At 40.7% G+C, this 19,270-nt stretch overlaps 1 non-coding gene across 1 annotated transcript; it reads left to right on the top strand.

Moving 5' to 3' along the window:
* The first annotated feature begins 10,296 nt into the window (after positions 1-10,296).
* On the top strand, positions 10,297-10,402 carry LOC143689149 (U6 spliceosomal RNA). The gene has a single exon (XR_013178614.1). It is a non-coding gene; the product is annotated as a U6 spliceosomal RNA (small nuclear RNA).
* The last annotated feature ends 8,868 nt before the right edge of the window (positions 10,403-19,270 follow it).

The following is a 19,270-nucleotide window of genomic DNA, read 5'->3' as shown; positions in this document are numbered from 1 at the left end:
ATTTAATGCGATTCACGTGGAGATGTTTGTTGCAGAATATTTTTCTTATCCTCAGTACTTACATGATTCTTTCCCTTTGTGTCTCATAGGTACATTATGCACAGAGCTTTCCTTTAAGATAGTAGGGGAGCACATCCATAAAGGAAGCTGTCCTTAGCAAAGGCTAATACACACTCTTTCGACTGGACACACAAGCAACAGTATTTGGAGCTGTTGCAAAGGAGAGCCAAGAACAGGCAGTCATTTTAAATAAAACTTTTGTATTTATGTCTGAATGTCAATAGCACAGCCATTTTCTCAGTTAATGATTTCCCTAGGCCATACACTGTTAGACATTTGTGAGAAGCTATTCAACAAAATGCACGAGGTTTTAGTTACACAATTCTTTATTAACTTAAATGAGGGACAGAGAGCTCATTGCCCCTCAAAGACACTGAGGAAAATGTATCAAAGAGAAATGCCTCTTCAGCTTGAAGCTGGCTGGAAAATGTCTTAAAACAAAACCAATCAAATAAATGAAAGCCAACACCTGGTCTCTTGAGTGACTACTCAACTTTTATCCATGTCCTCTTCTTCCACATCACACCTGAATGAGACATGTGGCTGGGAGTTCAGAGCTCTGTCACGCTTTAGCTGTAAAAGGTACCCTGCCCAATCAGCCACAAAGCCCGCTGCAAAGGAGGAAGAGTCAAATGGGAGGGTAAGACATTGAGACGATTTGATGGAATCAGTCTGACACAAGCAAAGCACAGAGTGACACACGTGGAATGATTTGTAGATATCAATCACCCCTCATTTCTTGAATATTGACACTGAGTGTCCCAACAGCATTTGCAGTGTAGGGGAGTGACCCAAGTCAGGTGACCACAGTGGCACGTTAAAGTTACCAGGCTGCTTCACAAAGCATCCATGTCTCAGTCCCTGGGGATCTCCAGGGTTGGATGTTGAGGATCACCATCAAAGAACACCTCCTGCAAAACCCAATGGGACAATGCGATCTGAGCAAGCATGGAGGACCTGCTCCTTTCATAGTGCCTGGGACACAGTAAATTCCTTCATTAACACAAATGTGTTGTTCACTCCCTCTGTGGGTTCTGGGGAAATAACATCTGCCTTAGGAGCCAAAGGTCCTTCTTTGTTAGGGCTTCCATTGTGGTGGATGGAGAAGGAATCCAGTAAACTCAATGGTAGGTGAGGGGAAAGTTGGGGGCAAGTTTAGGAAAGGTGGTCAGGAATGGCTTCTCAATAAGGGGACATTTGATCAGATTCTAAAGAAATAAGAGAACTGGCCAGGCAAAGAAAAATAGGAGATAAGTGGAAGACATAGCAAGGACAAGGGCCTTGGGTGCAAACACACTGGGATATTCAATGATATTCAAAGAACCATTAGGAGGCCTTTGTGACTGACCTACAAAATAGAAGGCAAAACTGGTGGAGAAGTGTCCACGCAGCAGCCAGGGCCACCTCAGGGGACCCTGTAGAGCACAGCAGGTTCTGTGCATCTCACTCCAAATGAGCATTGGGAGGTTTTAAGCAGAAAAGTGATATTGTCTTATCTGAACCACTCTGGCTCCCCATGAATAATAACCTGAAGGAAGGAAGGGGCAACAATTCTGACCCTCGTTATTATTATAATTACTATTACTAAAATGGTGTGGAGACTGAATCAAGTTCCCTGTAAAAGACAAGCACAAATCTTACTCAGTGTTCCTGTGAGTGTGAATCCATTTACAAATAGGGCCATTGTTTTTGTCTTTTGCACAGGCAGGCACCTGGAATCGAACCTGGGTCTCCAGCATCACAGGCAAGAATTCTTGCACTGAGTCACCGTCACACTGTCCTAAATAGAACATTTTTGATGTTATCATTAGTTGAGGTGTGGATTCATTTGTGAATAGGAGCTTCGGAGATCCAATTTATGTAAATTGAATCAGAGTAGGCTTTAATCCTTACACCTGGGGTCCTTATAAAACAGAGGAAATTTGGACAGAAGAAGCCAGAGAGGAGAGAAAGAGATGGCCAAGTAAGGGATGATGCCCAACACCAGTGCTCACTGACTGTGGGACGAAGAATGGGCTCACTAACATCTGGATGTTGGAATTCAGTCCTCCAAAAGCATGAGACAATAAATTCCTGTTGATTAGGCTATCCCATCATGTGGCGTTTGTCACAGCAGCTCTGGGAAACAAAGACAAATATTACTAAAATGAAGACCTGTATTTGACATATGGAAGAGAAACGAAAGGAAGGGCTAAGCCAGTCCTCACTGAGTGCGTCTCTCAGAGGCATTGTTGGAACCCAGATTCCTGGTCCCACCCCAGAGGTTCTGACTTGGTAGGATTCAGAAATATGGGTTTCAAACAAGCTCCCAGGGACACTGATCCCGCAGATCGAGGTCCATAGGGAGTGGCCTTGTCAAAATCCCACTGATCTGCCTGCTTTATTTTCTTAGGAGCAATCACAGAGCACCCTAGAATAAAATCCCCAAAAGACTTGCTTAGCTGAAGGCAATAAATATCTTAAAAGTGAGTAATATTAAACAAATATTTGATCATAAACAAACAGTAATTTCTGATGGATAAATATTTCCTTATATTTTGATAATACTTTGCAGTCCAGAAAGAACTAGATCCTGACATTCTTAAATGTCTGTTAGACATGTCATAGAGGTATAGATATATGGATACACAAAATATTTAGGGCAGATTAGGCTCACTAGAAGATGAGAGAAAGGTGTAAAGAGGTAAACCAATTTCCCAAAAATATAAAGATAATGAATGAAGGAGCCTGGACTTGAATTCACATGTTCTGATTCACAAACACGTGTGCTTTCAACTATACAACACACCCCTTAGAATTACAAAGAGGAATTCAATTAGAAAAATAAAAGATAGCCTGAACTTACAGATAAGGTACTATGAGTTAGAATCCTTTTTTCTATGATAGTCTCCCCTAAAATATCTCACATATACTCTCTTTATTACGTAAAGCCATCAAAACAAAATCATGCAGTGCTGGTGATTATTGCAAACTAAATTGAGATGTCATTGTATCTATTCAGGGTATTGTCAGCATTCAGATACACATACTCCACACTTTTAGAAAAGGTCAAGCTTTTTTTTTTTTTTTCACATGGGCAGGCACCGGGAATCGAACCCGGGTCCTCTGGCATCACAGGCAAGCATTCCTGCCTGCTGAGCCACCATGGCCCACCCTCAAACATTTCTTTGAAATATGCACTATAAATACTGAAATATCCCCACAATAATTATTCTTCTGTAGGATCTCTTTGTTCCATATGAAATGCTTGCCAAAAGACTAAATAATAGGTAAGTAAACACTTTATCTTATATACTGCTTTATGATTTGAAAAGCACCTTCACCCATATTTTTAAAAATTTTCTCTCCCCTCAAGTCTGTAAAGAGGGTATCTCTAGCAGTTTTGTAATTGTCATTTTCCAGAAGAGCTCAGGAGGGCTGGTAAAACACTCCCATTCACATAGAATCCATCTTTTGTTAGAAATTTATTATTGTACATTGGTTTAAGTATAGTACAAAAACATGAATTTCTAAAAGATAATGCTGAGATTAAAATATTTTCCCTGGCAAACAAATTTTTCCTAAGTGGATTAGTTAAGATTTTCTGGCTTTAAGGAATAGAAACCCACTCTGTGCAACAAATAAACAAGGATCTACTGCAAGGCCATCAGGTGGTTCCAAGAATTGACGGGCAAACTATGGAAATGAGCTTTGAACAGAAGGAACCCAGGTCTGTCTGGGCAGCACAATGATGGACACCCTGGACTACCAGACATGTCCAGTCTCTAGAATGGATGGAGAGCACCTAAGTGGCCTGGCAAGGTCACCATCGAGTGCACAGGAGAGGGTAGAACCCCTTGATGTATAATCCCAGCAAGACTGAGGCAAAAATTAGGAGGTGTGACCAAAAAGATCATCAGTCCACACTTTGAGATTTACACTCCCGGCTTGTTCTTGAGGATGCTAAATGCAAAGTTGTCCAAGCGAATCTGTACACTTTCCCAATGCATCTTTTTCCTAACAAGTGGAAAAATATGGCTTAATAAATAAGAGTTGGGTAAAATCCCAAAGAATTTGGAATTTCCAAGCCAGCCAAGGTAACTGTTGGCTAATTGTTGCCATTTTCTTTAGGAGAATATAGCTATCAGAGCTGAATAGAACGTTAGGAGCTCTGTAATTAATGGTCTGAATTAGGTTTGATTTTGTATTTAACTGAATTTCAAATGACTGAGGACCTCCGAGTTCTAAATTCTTAGTTGAAAGGATAGAAGCCAGTTGTTTCAGCACAAAAATTATTTTAGACAAGTAAATCAAGCAAGTAAAATTTGGGTTTCTGGTTTGCACCACTAACCAGAAGTCAACTTGAAAAATATATTATGTTATAAAATGGCAAGAAACAATTTTCTCACTTTCTTCACATCCTGCAAGAATTTATATACTTGATATTAATAGAACGTATTGTAAATAGGCATTCTGTGTCAATGCTTCTATGTAATCTTTGCTTACATATTCAATCCTTCATTCAATAAGTATATGAGAGCCTACTACGTTAGGCTCTTTAATAGTTATTGGGATACAAGCTACAAGGGTGATAGAACACAGCTGCTTATAGAGATGAGAATCTAACAAGGTACAAGTGGGAACAAACAATAACACAGCAATGCTTGATTTAACAACTGCACCCAGAGGCAAACACATCATTCTCCTTGTATGGAAGAAGAGGTTATGCCTAAATTCTCAGAGCTGGAAGCTGGAAGTGCTAGAATTCAAACCTGTGCTATTTTAACGAAACAAGAGTCCCTCAGAGGAGGTGAACTCAAGCATGCACTTTAATAAATGCTGTGAGAGCCACAGTTTGGGTACCACAGAAGCAAGCACTATTAATTTCTCCTAGAGAGATGGTGACATCTGACTTGGTCTTTAAGAGCATGTGACATTTTACCAGGCAAGGAAGAGAGGAAGAGACCTTCATATGGAAAAAAATTAAAAATGAGCCAAAATAATACAGAAACGCAGTGTACCCTTTTTCAAAGAACAGCCAATAGCCACATGGTATGTCATGAGGTTGTAGGTATAAGGGAAGCCACAGACACCTGTTTGGTGGCCATCGCCCAGCTCTCACCTGCCCTCACCTGGTTTTCTACTGTGCATCATTCCACAACCTGGGGACAAGTCAAGTCTAATGAAAAGGCCCTGCCGGGAACCAGGAATAAGTAGCCCCAGATGCTTGTCAGAAGAGGAATTCTCAGTGGCAGCTCCCCCCACCTCCGCCCCCGCCCCAGATGGAAAACACCACATTCAAACTGTATAGATCAGTCTCTTCTTCTCCAGTGTAAGTCAGGGCACGGAGCTGCCATGGACCAGCCCTGATCTGGAGCAGTTCTGGTCACCCCGGGAGACGGCCTGCGATGGGATTCCTTTCCCTGTTCTTTTGGACTCTCTGCTGAGTGAGTGACAAGGGAATTATCTGCTCTGGGAGCAAGTAATAAGGCGATTGATCTCCCTTCTCCCACACAAAGTGGGGCGTGCAGAGCTGTTATCTTCTGACCCCAACCCAGCAGTTGGGGCCACCTCGGGAGACCATCTGCAATGGGACTTCCCTGCCCTTCTGGACTCTCCTGCGAAAGTAACAAACAGGTTTGCCCTCCTGGACTTTTTATAAGGGAGCCGTGTTCCCACGGCGCACTGCTGCAGCGGCTCGCTCCACGCAGGGGTCAGGAGACCATGCTGAGGGGACCGCTGGGGCCAGGTCATGCAGCCTCTGAGGTCAAACCAACCTCGCGCTCCTTGCCGCCGGTTCGCCTGTAAGCGGAAATGTGATCAGAGGCGTGCTTTCTGGAAACACAACTGGACACGTGGAAAGGGGGCAAGAACCCGAGAGACTGGGATCACCGCAAAGTCCCAGGAGAAGACAGTGAAAAGGAGTGCGCAGCCGGGGTGCTGGGCAAAGCGGGGCCCGGGACAGGGGGAAGGGGTACGCGGGATGGGGAGTGGGGCCAGGCAGTAGAGCGGTTATCACCGAGGTAAGTGAGAAAGGCATTGGTGCCGGTACCACCAGGTGTATTTCACCAGGAAAAACAAGCCAAGCGCTCTGTTCTCATTTTGAATTAATGGCGGGCAATGTTCTCAGCTTACTCTCAAAATACTGATGACTGCTGCAATTGGAGGTGGGTATTTGACAGGAACCATATGCTGATGTTTCCATTTTCCTAGTGTGTAAGAGAGAATATTTGTATTATATATATATATATAAAATTCTATGTTGTTAGATGCATTAAGTATAGATACATTACATACATAATGTATGTAATCTACATATATTAAAAACCTTGTAATGTCATATATAATATACAATTTGGTATAAAACAATGTAATATGATATGTGCATCACAATATAATATGTATATAAAGCTACAGAATATATAGATTATAGACATAGGACGTATGTGTATATGTACATGCATGCATACTGCTCAGGCTTACAATGTAATTAGATACATAGCTAGAAAGAGATCAATGTTAGATAAATATATTAGAATTAATGTCCTCTTCATACAGAGCACAGGGAATATAGTCTCAATATTGACAGTGAAAAATATCAATCAACAACGCCAAAATTCTACCTATTAATGACACCAATTACAGTAGTGATACACAACATGCCTAATTTTGCAACTTTGGTTATAATTTCTTTGATTCCCTTTAACCCTAATCTTCACATTATAATTTTATATATTTTTTGAAAAATGCATATTACCAACATATGTTTTTATTTCGCAGTCACATTTAAATCAGAAAAAATAATGACAATTTAATATCCCACGAAGAAAGGAAAAACAAAAAGAAGTTGCCATGGCTCAGAGTTTAGACTCTTCTGGGACTGTTCAAGGCCAGAAAAAGAGACCGAGAAATAGGAGAAAGCGGAAGCAAAGAAAGAGAAGGAAGGGTGACATATATTTAAAAGATGTATTTTAGAAATATTTATTTAGCCATCTGCCCTTTCGGAGCTATTTTCTCAAAATATGTTTTTCACCTTCTAAACTATATTCCATAAAATTAATGTAAACAGTCTAAATCCTAAGTGGCATACTACAATGTATAGGTCAGTATTAGAATGAAAATAAGCAACTTAGAGTCACATGGGGTGGTGAAAATATGCTAGAAACAGTTAAATCTCATTAACAGTGCTTAAATTAGCTCAACACATTCAAACAGATGGGCGTCAAATGGAATTTTTCCCTTCCCGCTTCCTGTCGACAAAATCACAACTCACAATCCCTAATCCTCTTAATAAAATTTCTGAGGGTAATTTTACTCATGGAAGTTAACATCTGTTAAATCTGGTGGTTAGGTTCCTGTTAAATTGTCTTTCCTTGCTTTTAAAAATATTTAATAAATACCTGTTTTAAATGATAGATATTAAAAAGGAATATTTGTAAGCATAGAATGATGTGAAAACTTCAGAAAAATATTGTTGTAAGCAAAGGATTACTATCTTCATATTGTTCTATTTGGAAAAACTGAATTAATGTTCTGTTTTTTCTTTTGTACGACATTTGTACGGCAGGCATTGCAGTGCTCTGTGACAGGAGCGCCTGGGCACAAAAAGAACTTTCTCTAAATGTTCCTTCAGTTCCAAAAGAAGGACAGGCTTTATTAAGCCTTGAGACTTTGAACTTCTGAGGTGCCTTTCTATGTTTGTTTAAATGTATAGCCCTGGGTATCCTGGATGAGAGGCTTACAGTTTTATTAAAATAAGCGAAAACCAGACAAAATACTACTTTACATTTTAACTTTTACAGTATAAAATCAAATGCCTTAAGTATCTTCCTCCTTCCTCCGTCCCTCGCTCTTTTTCTCTCTTTCTTTCTCTCTCTCTCCCTCCCTCTCTCTCTTTTTTTCCTTCCGTTTCTGTTCAAACATCATAGAGGATAGAGAGACCCAAGTAAAATTATTAGAAGAGCACATGTTTTATTTTTTATTTGCAAAACTTTGGTGAAACTTTGGGCAGAAAGAAACCTAGAATAAACCATGTAAAAAAAATCAGGGTTGTTATTTCTCAGGTTGTGTTCTGTCATATTTGTTGAGATATAATACCAGATGTCTTGATAAAGAAGTGTATTTGAGGTCCTTGTAGGAAGGGTTAGTATTTTACTATTCCTAAATATATAAAAGGAATATAAATATAAAGATAAAAGGAATAAATTGCAAAACAATTTAACCACCTAGCATCCCAGGTGATCTTTTAGATTCAGATAATGGAATCCCTCAGTTTGAACCCTGGAGTGTCTTCCTAGCTCATCACAATGAATTCCCAAGTCCCCGCTCCTGACGGCCCGGAGCTGGCTTGGCATCCACAGCAGATCTTGGCTTTCTGCTATTGAATAGGAGTCATTTCACAGAACATCGACATCCAACGAGGCCATTCTACCTCAGCTGTGCATCATGACAAACACAAGGCTACTTTGTAATCCTGTCTGGACACTCAAAACTATGAACTGTGTACAAACCACAAAATGACCAAACACCGCCCTCTCCTGGCTGATGCGAGTAACTGCAGCCTTAGCCTTGCTTCTGCATAAGGGAAAAAATTAAGGTGCCTGGTCATCCTGACAGCATCAAACCTCACTTCCTTGACCCTTCCCTCAAAGCCCACCTAACACAAGCCCAAACCCTACAAGGCCTTCATTTCAGCATCTTCTTACTGAGAGGCCCTCGTTTCCCCCTGGCTCACATTGTCCCTTGATATGACAGGCAGTGAATCCAACTGCCACTGCAGGTGTGTCCCTGGAGATTTTTGGTCTTGGAAATTTCCCCCAATAAAAGCTGGATTTTTGTCTTTTGCTATTAGGTAAGAAAATTCAAAAACTGGCTTCTAATCATTTTTTCATTTAATTAAATGAAATCTTGGAAAGTATCGAACTTAGTCTTGTTGAAAATGAGGCCACAGAAAATCGGCACTCATTTATTGAGAACTGCATTGCTGGAGGGAGAGGACGCTCCACCTGCCAGTACTTAGGTCACTGTAACATCAGTTCTTTACCACATCAGAATCGTAGGTGGTCTTATAAGCTAAGACCACCTCCTTGAACTGTAAAGACCCAGGGCCCCTATCCTCAGGAAAGGAGTAGAAAGCGTGCCTTGTCATCGCAGGTTGGCAAACCTCAAAAAGGCTATTTAGAAAGAATCATGATGTTTGTCTCTAAAACATCATATTGGAGATTATTATTTATCTTGCTGGGACTTTAACTCTTTTTCTAACAGCCAAGCTGGTGCACTGGTTCATTGTGAGATGCTTCTGTCTTTAGCAACATGTCTGCAAAAACTTTAAGGAGCTGTCTCTGTGTTTTGGAAGCCTGCACTGTACAAATTTGGCTCCCTGCAGGCTTTTATTCTATTATTAGGGTAGCTCTCAAGACATTAGGTTAAGGCTCATTAATACAGGATATAAATATATTTTTCAATCTTTTGTCTGATCCCAAGTCAGACCTGTTCAGGTTTTTATTCCTGTCCCTTTGCAATGTGACTGTTTTAGCAGGAAGAAGGACAGCCCTGCCTTTTACTCATGGTCGGCTCATGTTTCCACGTGCAGCGTTAATGGTGATTCATGTTTTCTTTGCAGGAATCTTTCATTCAATCTTGTTCATTTCATAGTATTAATTTAATTAATACTAGATAATGTAATCTGCAAATGCATTTAACTGGGCCCAACTAAACTGTGAAACATTATGATGTGCTGAAAGCAAACAGACAGATGTTTGCTTCTGCATCCACACCCTGGCAACTATGCATAAAGAGTGGCAGACGTGGACTAAGTGAGAACAGTGTCTGTCCATACTGAATGCTCTTGAAGCTGAATTGCTTTATTTATGATATATGAACACATGGGAAACCTCTGCTATTTTCTTCCTGTACCTATATAGAGCCAAGCATTCCTTCTCATACTATCTTTGGTGAAAGACTGGTTGTTTTTATTTGTTGTGATCCCTCTTGGAAAAATACTTTTGTTCCCCACAATAAAAATTTGTTATCGGGAAAATAAATTTTTAAAACAAACAAAATACTGTTTTTTTATTGCTATGAGATTCAAAGGCCATAAAATTAGTCTGTCAGGAAGACATAGCAGAGCCAGTATTACTCACCACTGTATGCCCACCAACTGGAGGATACTCAATAAATAATTGTCAAACAAATGAGCAGATGCTAGCAGGAATGACACAAAAGGAACACCATTAATTCATTTAAAATAGTTATTGAGTGCTCAAGTTAGCAGCACATATACTAAAATTGGAACGATACAGAGAAATTAGCATGGCCCCTGTGCAAGGATGACACACAAATTCGTGAAGCATTCCATATTTTTATAAGCCTATTCATACTGTAGAGAATCAATATAAATGTCATCTATTTAGCTAGATCTTTACTAGCTGGTCTGACACTAAGCCACATGAGAGAACTCATAATATATATGCGAAGTGTTCTAGTTTGCTAGCTGCCAGAATGCAACACACCAGAGACGGATTGGCTTTTAATAAAAGGGGATTTATTTTGTTGGTTCTTCAGAGGAAAGGCAGCTAACTTTCCACTGAGGTTCTTTCTTATGTGGAAGGCACAAGATGGTCTCTGCTGGTCTTCTTTCCAGGCCCCTGGGTTCCAACAACTTTCCCCGGGGTGACTTCTTTCTCCATCTCCAAAGGCCTGGGCTGAGCTGCAAGTGCTGAGATGAGGAATCCCGAGCTGCTAGGATGTGCTACATTGCATTCTCTCATTTAAGCACCAACCAATTAAGTCAAACGTCACTCATTGCAGCTGACACGCCTCCTAGCCGACTGCAGATGTAATTAGCAACAGATGAGGTTCAGGTACCATTGGCTTGTGTCCGCAGCAACAGAACTAGGTATGCTCACCTGGCCAAGTTGACAACTGAATCTAACTAGCACATGTTAGTGGAGATGTCTTCATCCAATGCTCCATCTGATACAGAAACAAGTCTTTACCAAAGAATGAAGCCTCTTAAGGGAGTGTGAGATAATCCATGCTGGATATGTTCTTCATGAAAAATCAGTCAAAATCATTTATTCATAGAGCAACACTTATAGTGTAAGTGTGAATTTTCACTGTTTAAAACTCTAATTGGTGTCATGAATGAAGGCATACTTTTGTGATCACTCCTTCCTTAGCATTAGATAACAACAACCCTAAAGCCAATATGGGAAGAGCTGCAACTATATTTCACATCAGAAAATTTATAGTGAAAAACAGACACTTCATATGGACCCTTTAGCACACTCTATAGTAAGTCCTGTTCAAAATTAGGTAGGATGGAGGGGCAATGGTGGCTCAGTGGCAGAGTTCCCGCCTGCCATGCCAGAGACCCAGGTTCGATTCCTGGAGCCTGCCCATGCAAAAAAAAAAAAAAAAAAAAAAATTAGGTAGGATAACACTGTAGAATTTTGAGGTAACTTAGGTATACTGAATGTGAAACTTTATAAGAATTAACATGAAGTAAGATTAATTCATTAGGTCAATACTTGCATATATGTTAAAAACAAATATTTTTGCTGAAAATTTATGTTGGCCACATTCTAGTTTTGTTTTTATGCAGTTCTAAATACAAAAGATTTGAATCAATCATTAAAAAAATATTTATTGAACATGATTATTTTCCATGCCCTGGTTCTATTGTTGGGACTGAAGCATTGAACACAATAGACTGGAACCTCGTTCCCCAGGTCCTTGGTGGGAGAATAGTATTCATTCATCCCAGATGTTCAGCCCAAATGTTGGAAAACCATCATGTTGAAGGACTGCAGGGGGCTGGGGGTGGCCAAAGCAGGGCTCACAGGTGCAACTGAATGGCCAGAGAGCTAGGACCCTTATATACATACCATGCCACTGCGGGATTTGAGTTTTGAGGTTCTTGGCCATACCACGAGAAAGAATTAAAGGGCACAGCACTGACCAAACAAGCAGGCAGAAAGTCTAAGCAGACATGTAAGAGGAGCATGTGGGAGCTCTTGCAAGGAGAGAGAGGAGAGACGTGAGAGGCACACAACGTTGGGGCGATCTACTTTTATTGCTTAGCTTTACTTCCTCTCCCTCCTTGTTCAATCAAATCAGTTTATTGCCTAAAAAGAATTTTCTGTTTCCTACTCCATTAGGTCTTACCTTTCCAAAACAGTCCTTCGAAAAGCATATTTTAAAGTCAGGGCTCTTTCTCCTACCCTCCCTCAGAGGGGTGCCTGGTGGTAGGCAGACCACCAGGTGTTCTGCCCAGGTGGGTAGCCACAGGCTGGTGTTTGTGCAGGACAAACCCTACTGGCCTTGATCAACTGTTCCTGCTCAGAGAGCTTCGTCCCAGTATCTTCTTTCTCCTCTCGGTTCTCTGCTCTAGCCTGCCTCAATACCAAAGAGTTTAGGTTTTCCCATACAAACCAGGGGAACCACGGAAAGGTCATAAGCAAAGGAGTAGCTTCATCAGATGCCTGGTTGAGTACGATGAAATGTTTACGTGGGGAGAACACGGGAGAGCCCATTCCAACAGTCCACGAGAGCTGATATGGGCTGAATCAGGGCTGTGTTTCTAAACTTGAGTCATCAGCTACGATCTTTACAGTTTTTTTAATACAGAGTAAATACCTATATTTATTTAGCATTTTCTTCTTTCCCCTGAGTCATTGCAAAAGGAAACTTTATATTGGTACTTCCGCCATAAACGCCATAGTGGTGCAACTTGTGAATAGAAGATAAATGGAAAAAATAAACTCAAGAGAACAAAAGCACATCTTAGGGTCCTAGCTAAGGCTTGCTCCTTCTGGATGAATAGGATAGTTTTTGATGTACACTCGCTCCAGTCTGAGACCTTTCTTTGCTATAATCAGAAGGAATAAGAGGAAATTGAAAAGGAAATAGCTTTTTTCTACATGAGGGAATGTTATTTAAAACCATGTCAGTGATCTCACCACCACTGGGGAGTTAAGTGAAATGAAATGGCTGCCTACACTGTGCGTTGCCAGAGGGACCATCTCCAAAAAAAATTTTCCAGAAGACAAAATCAACTGACTTGCATGACTTTTCTGAGAAAATGGAAGACTCCCTAGAGCACTGCAGAAAGCAACACCTGATGATAAAGCACTTTTAGTCCACTGGGGGAAGCTTATCAGGATGGACAAACATACCATGTTATCAGTCTGTATCTGCTCCCCAATACGTAAGACCCCCTTGGAAAATGGAAACTTAACATCAGCCCATTAGATGTTTACTTCCACATATGACTACCCGTTTCCACTCCCTCCACAGAGCTCCTTTCCACACATAGTTTGAATGCTGCTCAATTCATGAATCTTTAATGGCTCAAATAAACTCCATATATTGTACCCTGTTTATTTTTTTTATTTTAACAGGGCACATCACACACATTATGGGACACCCCCCAAAAAACACCATAGCCACGGGAATAAGGAAGTGGACTCAAAAGGCACTTAGAAGGGCAAATTTATAGCTGCAGGGCCAGATTAGATGTGCTGCTAACTTCTCATATCAAGCTCCTTTCCTTTTTTGGACATTAGAGTCCACCCAGTTAGGGAAAATTATTCAGAAAAAATTTTAAAAATACGTAAGATATCAAACAGAAATAATGAAGTATGCTTATGCTTTTGTCTGTAACTTACAGAAATGGCAGAAAACCAATAAATAAAGACATCTTTAGGAATATGATAATTAAGAATGATGAGCCCCAAATTCTTTGACTTACCCTTGATTTAAATTAGAGTTGGAACTAAGAGTCTGCCACAAGTTTCTCACTAGCAAGAAAATCTTGAAAAGACTTTTTATATCCATTAACAAATGTGCTTTTAATAATATACAGCAGTGGATTAATCTTTACTTTTTAAAAAATATATTTTTATTGAGAAATCTTCACACACATACATTCCATACATGGTGTACAATCAGTGGCTCACGATATCATCACATAGTTGTGAGCTAATCACCATGATCATTTTTAGAGCATTTACATCACTTCAGATAAAAAAAGAGAAAACTTATACATCCCATACCCCTTACCCCTCCCTGTCATTGACCCACAGCATTTTCAATCTACCCAATTTTTTACCCTTTATGTCCCCATATTATTTATTTACATTTTATACTTATTTTTTTATTTATCTGTCCATACTCTGGATAAAAGGAGCATCAGACACAAGGTTTTCACAATCACACAGCCACATTGTAGAAGCTATATAGTTATACAATCATCTTCAAGAATCAAGGCTACTATAGGTCAAGCCTACTTAAAATTAGGACTAAGAGTCACCCCAAGGAGAACCTCTTTTGTTGCTCAGATGTGACCTCTCTCTCCAGCCAACACAACAAGCAAACTCACCACCCTCCCACTTTCTGCATAGGACATGACTCCCAGGGGTGTGGACCTTCCTGGCAACGTGGGACAGAAATCCTGGAATGAGCTGAGACTCTGCATCAAGGGATTGAGAAAACCCCTAGAATGAATTGAGACTGAGCATCAAGGGATTGAGAAAACCTTCTCGACCAAAAGGGGGAAGAGTGAAATCAGATAAAATAAAGTGTCAATGGCTGAGAGATTCAAACAGAGTCGAGAGGTTTTCCTGGAGATTATTCTTATGCATTAAATAGGTATCACCTTGTTAGTCAAGATGTAGTGGAGAGGCTGGAGGGAACTGCCTGAAATGTAGAGCTGTGTTCCAGTAGCCATGTTTCTTGAAGATGATTGTATAATGATATAGCTTTCACAATGTGACTGTGTGATTGTGAAAACCTTGTGTCTGATGCTCCTTTTATCTACCTTGTCAACAGACAAGTAAAACATATGGAACACAGATGAATAATAGGGGGAACAAATGTTAAAATAAATTTAGAGTGAAATGCTGGTGATCGGTGAGGGGGAGGGGTGAGGGGGATGGTATGTATGAATTTTTTTCTGTTTTCTTTTTATTTCTTTTTCTGAATAGATGCAAATGTTCCAAGAAATGATCATGATGATGAATATGCAGCTATGTTATGATATTGTGAATTACTGATTATATATGTAGAACGGAATGATCAAAAGTTAGGAATGTTTGTGTTTGTTTGGTGTTTTTTGGTATCTTTTAAAAAAAAATTTTAATTTAAAAAAATAAAAAAATAGGGCGGGCCACGGTGGCTCAGCAGGCAAGAATGCTCACCTGCCATGCCAGAGGACCCGGGTTCGATTCCTGGTGCCTGCCCATGTTAAAAAAAAAAAAAAAAGAAAAGAAAAACTCCTTCAATAAAAAATAAAAGAATCAAGCCTACTGAACACAGCTCAACAGTTTCAGGTACTTCCCTCCAGCTACTCCAATACACCATAAACTAAAAAAGGATCTCTACAGAGTGCATAAGAATAACTTCCAGGATAATCTCGTGACTCTGTTCAAAATCTCTCAGCTACTGAAACTTTATTTTGTCTCATTTCTCTTTTCCCCCTTTTAAAGCTTTCTCATTCCCATGATGTCGGGAGCTTTCCTGGCTGGCAATAATCTTAAAGTACTGCCCCTTACTGATGAGCTGGGAGAGTGGCAAAGTCCAACTCCACAAGGAAAGACCAGCGGAAGCTTTGGCCTTCTCCTGAGTTCTGTGACTCGTTCTAGCGAATTATCAAACCCCAGCGAGTTGTGGGAACCCCCGAATTTGTAGCCAGCTGGACAGAGGTGAGGTGGGCTTGTGAAACTGCAGCCTTCTTCTTGGGAGCCCATGTTGGAATCGCATCACACCCATTATTATAAAAAATAAATTAAATCTACAGTGATTTCATGTTTATGTCATTGACTGTCTTTCTTTCTGCTTATTAAAAGAACAAAAAAACACTTTTCTATAAAAATTGAACTTAGTAATTCTGAAATTTTGTAACCTTAAATTTCTGATTATTATAGGAAACTACATATTAAGTATATCAGTTGTAGCAAATTGTGTGTTACTGTTGGATACACTTTCCCTTTTTGCATTAGGGAAAATTTATATATATATATATTCATTTATCTATATATATGAGCAATATACATATATTGCCTTTTTCCATTTATTTTTACTCTTGCATTAAAGTCATAAACAATGTTTTTCACAGGACATTGTTTTTAGTTACCTCTCTTGTCATAAATAACTATTAAGGCCTCATAGATTTCATTATGATTAAATGTCATCAATCATATATGTAGAAGAACATTTTCTTACTAAATGGAAATATCTCAACTATTCAGTCCTCTTTGCAAAAGTTACTTTTCAAGTAAAATATATTAGTTCCTTAATAAATTAATAGCCAAAGTAAAAACGCTGCTCTTCCCCAAAACTCAAAGAAAACGAAATGTAAAGTGGAACATAGATCATCTAAATCTGAATTCATTCAGTCTACTCTTCCTTCCCAACAAGTGCATTAAAGTGCAGTGCAGGAGCTTCTAGTTCTCAAGTTCTTTCCTATGGCTGAGACAAGAACCCCTGGTCAAGGGAGAATTCTCTGAGAATTCCCATGGCTCTCTGACATCCAGCCAAGAACCCCCGGGGCTTTCCAGCATCAAGTTTTCTTAACTGTTTGGCTGTACACACAGACTAGCCTTTGAATTTTTTCCTGCAGTTGAGTCACGAACCCTCACACCTTGGGTGAGCTCTATTTCTCTGAGAACTCCTGGGGCTCTCCAGCTTCAGCTTGGTGGCCATGAAGGGACGCGACAGTGCCTCCTACGCATAAGAGTATTGCTCTCCATCGTTGTCCTTCTCTCTTCTCCGGCCACAGAACATAATTTCAGCCCACTCACTTGGCCATGGCTCCCCTCCGCAGGAAGGTGGTGGAGGACGAGCTCCTCGCACCATGCAGATTTAAGGATTAAATGAGTACGATTGAAGCTGTTCTTTGGGGCTTGACCGGAGGAGCTTTCCAAGTCCAAGCTTTCCCAGCAGGAGTGCACAATTCCTGCGTGTCTGTGGGCTATGTCTGGGTCTCCCTCTTTACCACCACCTTCGCACTCTATGAGAAATTAGTACTCCTGGAATCCCACATAAAATGCAAAAGAAAAAAAAACAACCTTCCAAGCAGTGGGGTTCAAAGCCTTGATTTTTGTAATTACTGTAAATAAGCATGTACATTGGAAAGAAACTGCCCTTGGAATTTCCCTGGGAGGGGAAGCTGCCAGAGGGCTGTCTCTGGAAAAGGGCAAGGATCTTTTCTAATTGCCCAGGTCACAGCTTAAGTGAAACAGATTCAGTAGTTGGAGACACTTTTAAAAAGGGTGTAGGAGTTCAGCAGACCTGACCTCATTCTCTGACTCACCTATCCCTGCCCTCCAGGCCTCTTAAAATCTTGGCCAGATATGAATGAACCAGTTAACGGGGCTAGGGTTAGTGCAAAAAAATAAAGGAGGTGTGGGCTTGGGTTAGAATTTCAGGTCAAAGTACAAGGGAATTCTACCCCCTCAAGGGGCCCCACTATCCCACTCAACTGGCAGGGGGTGGGGCTCTACTGCCAGTGACCACTGCAGGACAGAAATTTTTATCCCAGGCCATGGATGTTGCATTTACAAGTCTTAAATAACCCTCTCATAATAGTTGGGTGTTTCTTTAGGCACTGCCCACTTTGACATTGGGATCCAGTCAGGGATCTAATTTATCATTCACTTTCATACGGCATCAGACTTCCACCCCTCATAAGGCACAGTCCTTCCATAATCTTCTCTACCGTCTGGAGAACTACTCAAATGCCATTAGAATCTCCCTTCAGGAACGAGTTCTCCTGCCTATGTTGAGAATTTTCCTATCCTGGGCTCATCTATTTACAAGTCCCAGGGATGCCCAGGCATGCCCTGGCAAGGGTGGATCTCTGGGATATCCAATATCACATCACCTGGCTGGTCAAACTGACCTGGGATGCTGGGTCTAAGATGGGGTCCAAGGCCTGAGTATCTCATAGAGGTTCAGTAGGAAGGCTTCCATGAAGATTCCCATTTCTCCTTAAAAAAAACTCTTCTTTTCTTTGCTTCTCTCTATTACTCCCTCTCATAGGCAAAGACACAGCTAGCAGAACAGCAAAATGTAGATAATTCTTCTATCCCTACCAACTCTCCCCTCTTAGATGCCTCCTGAAACACTGGGACTTTCCAGCCAGATGGCCTAAAAAGAAAAAAATTAGTCTTCTTCTGCAATATTACCTGGCCCCAGTGTAAACTAATATATGACTGATTTAGCCCAAGGCAAACAGAGCTAGGGCATTTTTCAGAAGGCCCAGGCAAGTTTGACAGAATTTTCAGTCTCTTTCACTCTTTTGATCAAACCTATGGAGATATCCATACCATTATATCTACCAGCTGTACCCCAGAGGAAAAAGTCCAAATATGGACAGAAGCCCAAATCCATGAAGATAATCTAACAGCTCAACTGCAGTAGGAGCTATTGTAGTTCCTAATAACAACCCCAACCGGAACAACCAATGAGAGCAGGCAAATTTAAAGCACTGAGATTTAATGAAAAATGCACATCAAGCCAGTAAATTATAAAAAAATTAGAGGGGTAACCCAGGAAAAAGATGAGAACCCTACTCTGTTCCAGGGGCACTTAGTAGAAGCCTTGAAGAAATATAGCAACATAGACTCTAACACCTAGGAAGGGCAGGTTTTATTATGGACTCATTTTATTAGCCAGTCACACTCAGATATTCAGAAGAAATTACAGAAAATGGCTATGGGACCGCAAGCCCCCTTTAGTTAATGAAATGCTAAACACTGCCTTTAGTGTTTTTAATAAACATTATTAACAGCTGAAGAACTGGAGAAGGTCCAGCAATAGGACAAGAAACAAGCTCAATTAATAGCAGTTACTGTAAGTAGCATCCTGTGCCCTCAGGGTAACACCAAATGCCAAATGGGATGGAAAGGCATCTGTTTCAAATGAAGGAAGTTGGGACATTGGGGCAAAGAGTGCCCTGGCCTGGACGGTCTACAGGTGCCTTGACCCTGATGCAAAAGGAAGGCCACTGGAAACGGAACTGTTCCCAGCTCCGAATAAAGAAGAGGGGAGATCTCACACCAGAGATGGCCTTGAGGGAGGACTGAAGGGGCCTGAGGTCCCACATGGCTGCCACTTCACAGCTGGCCATGACCATGGAGGAGCCTTGGGTGTCCCTTGACACAGCAGGTAGGATTATTGACTTGTTAATTAACATGGGAGCCACTTATTCTGTCCTTAACCATCACTC

Source organism: Tamandua tetradactyla, chromosome 6 (assembly GCF_023851605.1).
Source record: "Tamandua tetradactyla isolate mTamTet1 chromosome 6, mTamTet1.pri, whole genome shotgun sequence".
Taxonomy (NCBI): Eukaryota; Metazoa; Chordata; class Mammalia; order Pilosa; family Myrmecophagidae; genus Tamandua; species Tamandua tetradactyla.
This window is presented reverse-complemented; position numbering and strand designations above follow the sequence as displayed.